The 12,925-nt window shown below is 43.7% G+C and overlaps 1 long non-coding RNA gene across 1 annotated transcript; it reads left to right on the top strand.

Moving 5' to 3' along the window:
• The first annotated feature begins 269 nt into the window (after window positions 1–269).
• On the top strand, window positions 270–12,692 carry LOC146763606 (uncharacterized). Its single transcript, XR_014951067.1, has 2 exons — window positions 270–329; window positions 2,708–12,692. It is a non-coding gene; the product is annotated as an uncharacterized LOC146763606 (long non-coding RNA).
• Window positions 12,693–12,925: the final 233 nt, after the last annotated feature.

The following is a 12,925-nucleotide window of genomic DNA, read 5'->3' as shown; positions in this document are numbered from 1 at the left end:
CTCGGGCTGGGTTTTGCTTGCCAGCGCTGGTTATATTGAACAATGAGCTAATTCTGATGGTAGCTGGCCAGCTGCCAGCTCCATGCCCCCTTTACACACACACGCGCACACACACGCACACGCACACACACACACTCCCCCTGCCCGCCCGCCTCCCCCCGCACGCTGCTGCAGCGCCAGACTGCTTAGTCTGCAATAATCCGCAGCCCCGCGTTCCCCCCGCTGCCTGGGAGCCCCAGGGCAGCGCCCGCCCCGCCGGCCGGGCCCGCGGGGGCAGCGCCGGCTGCGGGCAGCGGGGCGGTGCTGCGGGGCGGTGCTGCGGGGCGATGGTGCGGGGCGATGGTGCGGGGAGATGGTGCGGGGAGATGGTGCGGGCAGCGGGGCGGTGCTGCGGGGCGATGGTGCGGGCAGCGGGGCGATGGTGCGGGGCGATGGTGCGGGGCGATGGTGCGGGCAGCGGGGCGATGGTGCGGGGCGATGGTGCGGGGCGATGGTGCGGGCAGCGGGGCGATGGTGCGGGGCGATGGTGCGGGCGGCGGGGCACGCTGGCTCCGGGCCGCGGGGATCCCGCACCGCTGGGCGGCGGCCAGCCCGGGCGGGGAGCGCGGCCAGCGCGCTGCGCAGCGCGGAGGGGCGGGCGCGGAGGGGGGAAGGCAGAGCGCAGCCACGAACTGTAATAATAACCCTGCAAAGGGCATCTGAGGAGAAGGGAGGGAGGCGGAGGCAGCCGCCCGCCCGCCGCTTTGCCTCGGCCGTGCCTGTCTGGGAGGGGAGAAGACGGTGGGCGGGGAGGCCGGGGAGCGCCGCGGCACGGGCGGGCGGCGCGGCCCCGCGGGGCGGGCGGCGTCCGCAGGTGCGGGCGGGGGCACGGGACGGCGGGGCTGCCACCGGGGCTGCCACCGGGGCTGCCACCGGGGCTATCACCGGGGTTATCACCGGGGCTGCCACCGGGGCTGCCACCGGGGCTGCCACCGGGGCTATCACCGGGGTTATCACCGGGGCTGCCACCGGGGCTATCACCGGGGCTATCACCGGGGCTGCCACCGGGGCTGCCACCGGGGCTGCCACCGGGGCTATCACCGGGGCTATCACCGGGGCTATCACCGGGGTTATCACCGGGGTTATCACCGGGGCTGCCACCCGGGCTATCACCGGGGCTATCACCGGGGTTATCACCGGGGCTGCCACCGGGGCTGCCACCGGGGCTATCACCGGGGCTATCACCGGGGCTGCCACCGGGGCTATCAACGGGGCTGCCACCGGGGCTGCCACCGGGGTTATCACCGGGGCTATCACCGGGGCTATCACCGGGGCTATCACCGGGCTGTCACTGAGAGGTCGCACCGGGTTTGCAGCAGCGGGGTCGCACTCGTGCAAAGCGAGCTCAGCGCTCCCCAGCGCTGCGCGCAAGGACGGGGGACAGGCGACAGGGACAGACAGACACAAAGGCTCTGCTGGGCTCCCGCTGGGCAGGCTCCAGGAAAGGGCGCGGGGAAGGGACGGCGGATCGATGCAGGGACACGCACGGAGCAGTGCGCTGCTCCTCGGTGTCTCTCCCTCAAATGCTGTACAGGGATATACAGCCAAAAAAAATCAGAGAAACAGGTGGTAAGAAGCAGATTTCCTGTTACACCACAGCATGTGAAGGTATCTTCATCAGAGTAATATGTCCATGGCAAGAGAGATTAAGAAGATGTGAAATCATTCATGATGCAGGCTAATAGAAGATTAAACCTTCTCTTTCAGGCCTAGGTTAAGCAACCAACCTTGTTTTTCAAACCCACTAGTATTTGACTCCCCATATAACTGTGTTATTCTGTGATCCACATAGGATTTCCATTTGCTGAGTGCAAGCAATTGGCTAGCATGTCTCTGCACCTACCTGAACAGCTAGTGGGAATGCTTTGCAGGCCTGCCAGCCTCAGGAAAATTCAGCAGCTGGAAGGGTGAAATATGGAACATAAACAACCCATATTTAAACCCCTGGTAAGCTGCAATAATAATTCTAAGTTTAGTGCAATAGGATCAGACCATTTGCCTTAAAAATACTACTGCTCATGTCTGTTCAGCTGCCTACCTCCTCCACAGATTTCAGCCATCAGATGTTAAGACTGAAACACATCAGAGCTTGAATGTTTAAACCTTATCTGGAGAGAATAATTTAATTTTTTAGGATTTTGGTTTTTTTCCTGAATAACAAATATGGGTCCAGTGCAGGTAGCAGGCCCTCATGGTGCATGCCCAGGTATGAGCAAGGGGTTCCCTTTGCTTTTGGTGCATCTTCTAACCTGTAGAATATATGTCCTAGCTCGTGAAATGTCAGGGATTCACCACTTGTAGAGATTTGGCACCATGGAATGAAGCTAGACACCAAAAACCTGACTACAGAAGGTGGGAAGCTTGTGCCAGTGAAGCCCCCAAGAGGCTGAAGTGGACAATGCTGTTCTCCAACACAGAGAAAGGGATGAACAGATACTTTTAGGCATCCAATGCAGAATAATGGTTGCACTAAGTCATAGTTGCAACTGAAGGGTTTTATTCTCAGAAGATTAAAGGTAACGTTCTATATTATGACTCTCATAGCTGAAAATTTATTACAATCAATAAATCGTGTGATATAAAATTTCTAATACAGCTTAACTTAAAATTTTTCATCACCTAGATCCTAATTTAACTTGTAATTTATATTCACTTGGACTCTCTGCAGAGAATTTCCTGAAAAGCTGTGGAGAAGAGAGATGTAAACTCCCAGCTGGAGCTGTCGTGTCTTTCTCCATTCCCTACTACCTCAAAACAACATGTGCCCAGTTTCCACGATCTATCTGTAGTCCATCCTCTGCAACCCATTTGAGAACCTAAAATTCACATCCTAAAATTCCTTTTGGAATCTGGAACCAGCAAGAATGGCTGTAGGTAGGTGTAAACATCCTTCTGAGCCCTTTTAGCCTTAATCTTCTTTCTAATGACCTGTTTTTGTAGCATGGATAAGCAACCTGCTTGGCTGTGTTGTGTGTATGTGACTGCACAAATGTGAAAAGTTATACCTGTTTGCTGCCTGTCACCAGCTATGCTGCTAGGATCTGCTCCAAGTCAGCACTCTCTAGTTTGGCTGTAGTGTCTGTAGTTTTCTTAGCCAGCTTCTTTCAGCAGCTCTGATGGAAACTGGAAGCAAAGGTTTAGCTATTAAGAGGAGTCAGAGGGCAAGAGCCTGCACGGAAGAACAGAAGGAGGCTGTTTGGCCTCATTGTGAAGAAGGAAGAGTTTTGGAAATGTGATTACACATCTAAATTTAGGAACACAGAAGCCTAACATGGACCCCTGGACAATGAGGTAGAAACCGAGAGAGGTTAGGAACCAATTCAAGCAAACTGCTAATATTGAACTAAAATATCTTTGGAAAAAAAAAAAACTTTACTGAAATTATTAGTCAAGAAGTAAATTTTTTATATTAGATCCTTGTCAAAGTGAAAAGAGCATGAGGATGCTGAGAAACACCCAATGGGTGAACAGCCTGATAGGGGAAAGTGCTGCCCTTTCTAAAATGCTCTCTTGTAGTGGAAATCTTTTTGCAACTGCAGCTCTGGCCTTCAGCTGGGCTGGGAATATACTGACAACATTCCAATGCTCTTTTAGTCTTTAATCACTCCTCTAAAACTTCATTATTTCAAATGTGACACTCAGTTAGATTGTCCCTTTGTCCTCAAGAAAATAGGTTTAACCTCAAGCCTGATTGTTGCACCCTATGGTTACCAAAACCAGTCTGACTTTGTTCTGCAGTCAGTTATAGATATGGAGAAAAAGTTTGCTCCTTTTACTGCTTCTCATCTCTGACAATTCTGTTTGATTCCTTTTCTCTTTATTTCTCCCTTTGTTCTGATTTATAATCCCTAAAATTGAGTCCTGACCTACAAAGTATTACTGTTATACAAATAACCTAAAATGGGCCTGCAAAGTGGACAGAGCAGAACAGGCCGTTGTGCCTGAGGAAAAGGTAAAAGCAGCAGAACAAAAATTCACTGTTACAAAGCAGCTGAGAAGCTTCAAGCTTGTAATGAATAGACCTAAAAAAGTCAGCAGAAAATCACTCTGAAGTTGTCCTTTCCAATTCTGACAGGAACCAGAGAAACTGTGCTGCAATTCCCAGTTTTCTCACCTCTGTCCTTCAGCCATCCAATTCCAACACTGTGCACAACACAGAATACTGGCAAGACTCTGGTCTGGAAATCCATCAGACTCAAGCCTGCTAGAGGTGGCTGAGAGTTGCCTGGTGCTGTGATGTATTGATTTGGAATTCCTGGGAGCACCTGAAGAAGGAAGGTGCTTAGAAGGTGCACAAGATTCTAGGTGCAGGTGATATCTTGGCAACTAGAACTAGATCATGCACACAGCTCATTGTAAACCCAGCAAAATCCCAGAATTCAGCTATATTTGCTTGTGGCTTTTGTGAATATGCAGTTAACATTAATGGTTCGCTCCATTACTTTAATGGATAAGTCCTAAAAGCATCACAAAGAAACTCACCACATGGATGAAAAGATAAAACATATATTGACAGTTTTCCTTTTTTTCAAATTCTTCAATCACTTGTGCTATTCCTATTCTTAAGTTCTATTTATCAACATATAAATCTGAGAAGGAAAGTGCATAAAAAACTTGGAAATATTTAAAAAACCATAAAGGGGGCAATGTGGATTATAAACTAGGTATGACAAATGATGTGTGATGTTTTTGTGGCAACAAAATGGAAGTTAGAGTGGAAGATTGTCCATTAGCTGATGCTTTAAGAAGACACAAACTGTGGGTTGCATTTTCAGCTTAGTTTTCTGGGAGCTGGATTCAATGAGTTAGTTTTTAATGCATAACCTCCAAATTTATGAGAGTTGTTTTCATTTATTTTTATTACTAAACAAAATCAGCTATGCATAAATAATAGAAGAAACCAGGTTTTCTTGAAAATTTCCAAATAAGGACAGCTTGGAATGAAAGGACCACACACCAGCTGCCATACAAACAGGCTCATGTTTAACAACCTGAAGTTCTTCACATTTCCAGTGTGAATTCTTAGTTTAACCTCTTGTAGCTCCTCTGCAATGATGGCTGACACTGGACACTTGACAGCAAGATGTGATCTGAAATATGAAAAATATTTAAATATAGCAGAGGGAGGGAAATCATGGCAAGGCCTGGACAGTTAGATTTGCCTCCCTGAGTGCATTGAAGCTACCTACATGTATAGAGTTAAGTACTCTGAAAAGGTTAAGCATATACAAATTAAAGTGAAATTCTATATCTACTAAAATTCAAGGAAACTTTGTTATGGACTGAAATGAAGTGAGTTCTTCCCTTAGACCAGACAGAAAAATAATTTAAGAGTATTATAGGAGAAAAAGTTGTATGATTCAGAGTCTTTGGAGGGAAAAAAATTGAGCAAATTTCTGTCCTGAGACAAAGTGAAGTCAGTAGAACTCCATAAGTGACAGTAAATGGCTCAAAGAGCTGCTATTGAAGGGAAGGAAAAGACACTGGTGCTGAATATCTTTATTTTTTCCAGTCCATACTCATTCATGATGCCCACCTTTGCAGTTGTGCACTGGAAAACAGCAGCCACAGTAACACTAAGTGCCTAAGAGTTGAGGTGAAGTACTTCTTTGCACTTGCAAAACAAAATGCAGGAGTGACAATATTGTTTTTGCTTGCTGGATACTCCTACCTTCCACGTGCTCTTCCTGGATCTTAATTCAATTGTGGTCCACTGATCATTGGCTCTTAAAAATTTTGTCAGTCTTTACTATATGGAAAAAAATGCTTTGTCTCATTTTATATCACCTCCCTGGCAGATTAGTTGATTAACTCCTAATTCTTATGTTGGAGTAAAACAGAACAATGTTTCTCCAATGGGTTCCCATGGGTTTTACAGGAGGTTAGGGCTTCTTTTGTAGAGTCATACCCAGAAAGCAGAATGGATAATTATCTGAATTAGTGAATCATGTAACTAAACCTAGAATCTGTTGGTCTCTTTAATGTAGCCTTTCAGAGCATGTGCATGTTACTTCCAGAACACTGATGCAGTTGGTATCAGTTCCAATAATACAAATATTTATACCAAAATACTAAGCACTAGTAGATCAAAAGGTCCATTATGGCTTTATATTTTGAAGAAACCTTGCGTATTAACCCACAATTGCATTACTAAATGTTTAGGACTTGGGTTGACATTGTATTATTCTATAAACTAATTAAGCCCTTCAAGTTGTGCTGCCTGATTACCAGAATATTTAAAGCAGTATCTGCATACAGAGAACAGGGAATCTCCTGAGTTCCCTGAAGACTCTAAAAGGTGGTGTGTCTCAAGAACAGGGCTTGCTTTGTTGTATGACATTGCCACTCTGGTGCCTGAGAATTACAAAGGCTCCATTAACTGAAGTTTGTTGGAGAATGGAGCAATGCCTAATTTTCTTGTAAGGAAATTATGATAAATTACTTGAAGACAGAAAAATTCAGAAACTTGGGGAGGAAGTACAGTATGGGCTAGACTTCTTGAAAACCCAGGTCCTTGGTGTGGAAAACAGTGGGAAAACATTTCATTCTGATTAAGAGAGTCTAGTTCTGCCAAGTGGGATAAAGAATTGGCAGGTGTTCCCTGGAGAGAGAGAGAGATGAAGAACAGACAGGGGAGAAAGCCTTAGGCATTATAATATTTCAGAAGAAAAGTTAAAATAGAGATCAAAATATTTGTTGTTGATAATTACCAATCAAAATTACACCCAAAGCAGGTAGCCCATGTGTACACTTTGCTCAAAGCAACATGAGACCTCTCCTCATTACACTGACAGATTATGTGAATGTCATACTGATTTATATATATATATATATATATATATATATATATATATATATATATATATATATAAGCATGTGTATGTACAAGCACGCACACACACACACACACATATATATTTATATATACTTGAAATTCTGCCATGCTTGAGAGTTTAAGAGACATGAGTGTAAGGGCAACTCTTAAACCTTCACTTCTAAAGTAGCACTTACACACTAGTGGCTGCACAAATGTGTTAATTGCTGTTCCAAGCAATAGTTCAAGAGATGAGTTTTTCAATTCAAGTCAATTAATTAAATGCAGTATGCTTAATTTAAATTCATGAGAATTTGTTTAATTAAAACTGCATACTACAGTTTGGCTATTATGGGCCATGCATTCAATTATTCTCTGCAATTAAGTGAGAAGCTGCAACATTACCTTAGTAACACTTCATGAATTTAAGTCAAACTTGAGTTTGGCTATAAAGCAGAGTTTAAGGTTAAATTTAATTTCTCTAGGATGCAAGACGGGAGGATGAATTGCTGCTAGCTCACCACATCTAGAAAAGCAGGAATAGAAGATATCAGTTTAATTTAAATCAATTTAGTCAGCTAATTTTCAAATGCCTAGATTTTGATGATTTTTTTTTTTCACCAAAATTTTTTTCAATGTAAGTATATAAATTAAATCAAGGAAAATTCATTCTAGATTGGGTACAAAGCCACTCAGGTTCACACTGCCAATGATACTGAAAGTGTTGATGATCTGGGCACAATACATTACAAAAACTGTGTATTAGAAAATAAATATCCCTTAAATTTCTGCATCCAGACCTGGACCCTGCAGGATTTTTGAAAGTAATCATAAAAGGGACAGAGTTTGGGTCAGACAGGGACATAAATATTTGTGTTTGGGGCACATATAAAGGGGAAAAGAATCAGTTAATTTACTCAACTATATCTAGGGAAAAAGTTAAATTATCACAGCTCAGGGACCCCTTAATCCTGTATAATACGTTATAGCATTTCCTTTAGAGTGTTTCAGGACAAGTGCCAAGAAATGTGAAGTTGTGGAAGTGATGGGAATGAAATTAATTGCAATTTTTTTGCTAGCTTCATTACAAAAAAATACCCCACCAAACTTTCCCTTTGACCAAAATTACTTGTAAGTGCCTCACTACAGAAAGACATGGTCAGAATCTTCTTCCTTCAAAATTCTCCTTTTTTCAGTTGTTTTCAAAGCACTGCACTATGGTGTCTCTTACAAATTGTACATCATTTACTTTTCCTCTTTCTGCCTGCAGGGTATATCTGATAAAGGTCATGACTGTTCACCAACACATCTCCCATTCATTTGAAAGAGACTAAGTGTAGTTACGACAACTAAACTTCAGTCCATTATCCTTCATCCAATAACGCTCACTTTTTCCTGGTATTTAACATAACAGTGGCCAAAGAACAGGCAGTAAAAGATTAAAGTTAGAAGAAAAGTGAAAAGATCCCTTTTAAGTTGGTGAACAGGGCTTCTTATAGATACATGTGTGTCTGTGTGTCTGTGTGTCTGTGTCTGTGTGTGTTCACAGAATACTTTGTATTTTACCACTTCTGCTGAAGCCTGTGATCCAGCAATTCCAGCATGTCAGCATGTCATGAAAAAGAAATTGTGCATTATAAAAAAAAAAAAAAAAAAAAAAAAATTGAAAAGAATTCCAGATTACAGACTCCTTCTTAGATTTAGCAGAGTAGTTCACTTATGCTGTATTTTACACCGATTAATGAAAATCCAGTTCTTGGCTGGAGAGGGAGTTATCCTAGCTCATACCTGCCAGATATTCCATGTAAAATGTCAGACATGCTTTTCTTGCATGGTCATTTTCATCCCAACCTCGTTTGGGTTCAATGGAGTTTTGTTCTGGGACCAAAAGGTCACAATCAGTCTTTCATTCCTACATTATAACACAGCCATAAACACACAGTGTCTGCTTCCTTCAGTCTACTGCTTTGTTTTTAATGACACTTGGTTTTTCTCCTTTTTCTTTTACTTTTTTTTTTTTTTTTTTTTAATCCAGGGAAATAGTGGTTAGCTCTTAAAGCTAGAACTTCCCTCTCTTAAACAGCTGCAACTGGAGTATTCAGACCATGGGCAGATGGAGGAGTGGGCAGCTGTGTGTTACAATCCAGAGAGTACTCACCTCTGCAGATGACAATGGTTGCTTGCTGTTAGGAAGTCAGTAATGCATTTTAAGTGGCTTTTAGTGGAAGCTTTCTTGGTTTGTATCTGCCACTATTAAAAAAGGACTTTGTTCACGATAGTCCTCTTGGTGTTGCCTTTTTAACCCACAAGTGTGCTTCACCATTTTGTAGGGCTGTTCTAGAAGCAGATCTAGAGCTCTGATGAGTGCTCACATTTTATTGATTACTACCTTAAAAAACTTACACAGCTGAGGGGATATTCCACCTTAACAAAACCCCAAAATACCTTTGAGGGGAAATTCCACCTTAAGAAAACCCCAAAACACGTTTATAAGAAAGTTTGGGGCAGAAATGCAAAGGAACAGATGCAGAACTGTAGAATAAAGTTTGACAAGCAGTAGGAACGATTCAAGTGGAATGATCTATGTTAGTGATGTTAAATTTCCTCCTTTGGCCCCACTCACTCATTCCTACAAAGCATGTCTGACTAATGTTCTGTCCTTGTGAACACTCTATGATCACATTACAGAGTTTGCATCATTTGCAAAAATGTGTACTCAGAGAACTCTCTCCAGCAGAAATAGTGAAGAGTTCCAGAAACTTAAAGTTATTCTGAGTGTTATTTTTATGGACAACTAATGTGAAACAGATTTGAAAATGAAGCCATTTTAAAAAAACCTTTAAAAATATTCAATTTTTGTAGAATGCCCCTGTTCCTAAGAGACAGATCTTACCTCTCTTATGTGGCTAATAACATGTCCCTTGACCCAAGCCCTGACCCCACCCCTATGATACCCTATAAAAACCCCACAATCCTGCCTTTGCCCAGTCTTTCCTCTCCATCCCATCCCTCCTCCCCAGGGGCAATAAACTGATTCTCGAGCTTTCTGAAATGAAAATCTGTCTCGTTTGTTCCCATGCCCAGTGCCAGCAGCTGCACCCTCCCTGGACAAAAGGAACCCGGTTGCAAATCAATGCAACCCAGTTGCAAAAACTTTCTCCCAAATGGAAAACATATTTCCCTTCAAACTACTAATTCTCAAAAACATATTTTGAAGTTTATTTCCAACCTTTCTTGTGGAAATGCATCTTGGGTAAGAGACTGCACATGAGACTCAAGAACAAGGGGAGTGTAGTCAAGATCAGGCTTGTCATGAAAAATAATTACTAATCTCCAAGATGTTGACTGTAGAATTTTCATTGCAGCTTTGGACTCCATGGAGCTGTGCTTTCCTTCTGGTTTTGTAAATGTCTGGCTTTAATAATAATTGATATTTTAAAAATAAAGGCAGAATCATAGAGATGCAAGCTGGCAATTAAGAATGGAAGTTCTTTGTTGAGGATTTTCCTGGGTTGTCTAAAGGCTTTTTCCTGATTCCTGTGCTGCCACTGAAGTACAGAGGCAGCACTCAGGGACCTGTAGCAACACAGAGCTGCCAGAGGCAATGGGCATGGCTGTCACCAGGCTCTCCTTCAAGGATTGTGCAGAGCAGGACAAGCTCTTCTGCTAAGAGGGTTTGTGTGGGAATCCAGGGCTTCCCTCTGACTGGCAGGTCTGGGACCCTGGCAGGGGTCAGGAACCCCCCTGGACAGAGCCCCCAGAGACACTGGCTGTGATCTCTGTCCATGGAAAAGTTTTCAATCTTACAGGATGAATTACAAGCTCTGAGTGTTTGATATGAGTAATAATTTAGTGTGGCACGGGTGCAAAAGTAAAATTTTAGGATTCTAGATAAGGGGTCCAAAGGGGACAAGATGGAGGAAATTGGGTGTGCCTTGTCCTTTTTCTCCTTCTTCATGCCCTCCATGTTTCACTGTGGTGTTGGCATTTTTCTGTTGGTTCAGGCTGGGAACACACTGTCCAATGTAGGTGACAGATATTGGCACGTTATTGTAAATCCAGCCCAGGGAGTTTCTGGTATTGAATGTTTGTAACATCCCACTGAGGGCAGAGCCCCACACGCTGCCCTGCAGGACAGAGCTGGGCAGGGCAGCAGAACATGTTAGAGATAAACAGAATAAACAACCTTGGAACCAGCACAGACCAATTATGGCTTCTGCTTTGGCTGAGGGGTAGAAAAAAGAGACTTTCTACAATCTCAGAATCATCAATACCTCAGATTCCGACCGGTTTGCACGGCCTGGTTTTGCTAGTGGGCGTACTACAGGGGTGGGTTCTGTGAGAAGATGGTGGAAGTTCCCTCCATGTCTGGCAGAGCCAGTGCCAGCTGGCTCCAGGATGGATCTGACTCTGGTTCAGAAGGCCAAACCCATTAGACGTGGTGGTTATACTTCTGTGATAACATATTTAAGGGTAAGAAAAACAGAAGTTATTGTGCAGAGGTAGTTGCAGCCAGAGGAGAGAGGGGTGAGAGCATGTGAGAGGAGCTGCTCTGCAGACAGCCAGGGCAGTGGAGCAGGAGGAGCAGGGCCAGGATTTCCCCTCAGCCCATGGTGAAGCTCCTGCAGCCCCTGGAGCAGCCCAGGGATGCCAGAGCAAGGGGAGGACATCAGGACATCAGGCTGTCAACCTGTGGGAAAACTCCTGGTGTGGAGCTGCAGACCTGTGGGGAGGGGATTCCAGGCTGGAGCAGGTTTCCTGGTAAGAGTTGCAATCCCATGAGGGATCTGATCAGGAGCAGGCTGTGCCTAAAGGACTGAGCCTTTCAGAAGGGTGACCCACGCTGCAGACAGAGAGCTGCTGTCCGTGGCATGGACTCCTGCTGGAGAAATTCACAGAGAACAGTTTCCTGTGGAAGGGACCTCAGTTTGGCATCTCACCAATGTATACAAACACCTGCAAGGGAGGGTGCAGGAGGCAGAAAAAGGATCTTTCCAGTGGTGCCCAGTTTCTGTCTGTCCATCCCATAGAGAATGGGCACAGACAGAAGGAAACACAGGAGGTTACTCCTGAGCAATTCAGTACAGATGCATAAGAGCATACATGTGTCCTTTTTCTTGCTTGGCCAGAAGAAATTCACTGCTAATCTGCATTTGGTTATACTTTAGCTAAGGCAAAAAAAGACATATTTTAAAGGAAATTCCTTGCTCCTGGGAAAAAAAAGAAAAAAAAGAAAAAAAAAAAAAAAAAAAAAAAAAAAAAAAAAGGGCATGTGAAAGACAAGGAAGTTAAAGAAAGAGACAAGGAAGGAAGGAAAGAAAAAAATCAACCAAGCAGCAAAGTGTAATATTTAATTATAGGTTATGGGGGTCTTCAGTAGATTGCTCTTCTTGAATCCACCCAGACTATCATCTGACACAAGGTTAACCACTGTGTGTGAAAGACTTGGTTGATCAGTTTAGTTCATAATTGGTATTATTTCACCCAATGCTTGTACTCAGGGATAACAGGCAGTCTCATTTCTCGACATAGTAACAAGGTGGTGGACTAAAAGTCATTGCTGATAAATTGAGAAAGTCCCTTCAGGTCAGTGCTGTGACATTGTCAGCTGTATGTAGGGACATGTCACCCTTTTGCTTTTGCATCATCTTTCAACATGTATCCTGACTGTCCTGCTGTCCTTTTCTGTTACTCCACTATATATCATGAAATATTGTATTATCACAATAAGGGAATTGGTTTCAAACTTTAAATTAAACAGAGAATACATACTGCTGTATGTTCTCACTTTGAGGCTAATATTTTCCTTTTAAATAAATGCCTTCCATAGCTGTTCAGATTCTGCTGCTTGATCCTTTAGTAAAGTCATAACTCTGGATTTGCATATCATAGTCTGTTGCCCTGTAAATTGCTAATGGTGAAGTTGAGAATATGTACTCCCACACAACATCGATTTAAAGATAGATTGTATGAATTAAAATCTCATTTTGTGTGTTTAGCAACCATGTTAAACATCTTCAGGGTGACCAAGAGAAATAGCATGCTAAGTCACATATTTATAAGGAACACTAA

This window comes from Lonchura striata, chromosome Z, assembly GCF_050655825.1.
Source record: "Lonchura striata isolate lonStrDom1 chromosome Z, ASM5065582v1, whole genome shotgun sequence".
Taxonomy (NCBI): domain Eukaryota; kingdom Metazoa; phylum Chordata; class Aves; order Passeriformes; family Estrildidae; genus Lonchura; species Lonchura striata.
The sequence above is the reverse complement of the archived record's forward strand: the minus strand, read 5'-3'. Positions and strand labels throughout refer to the sequence as shown.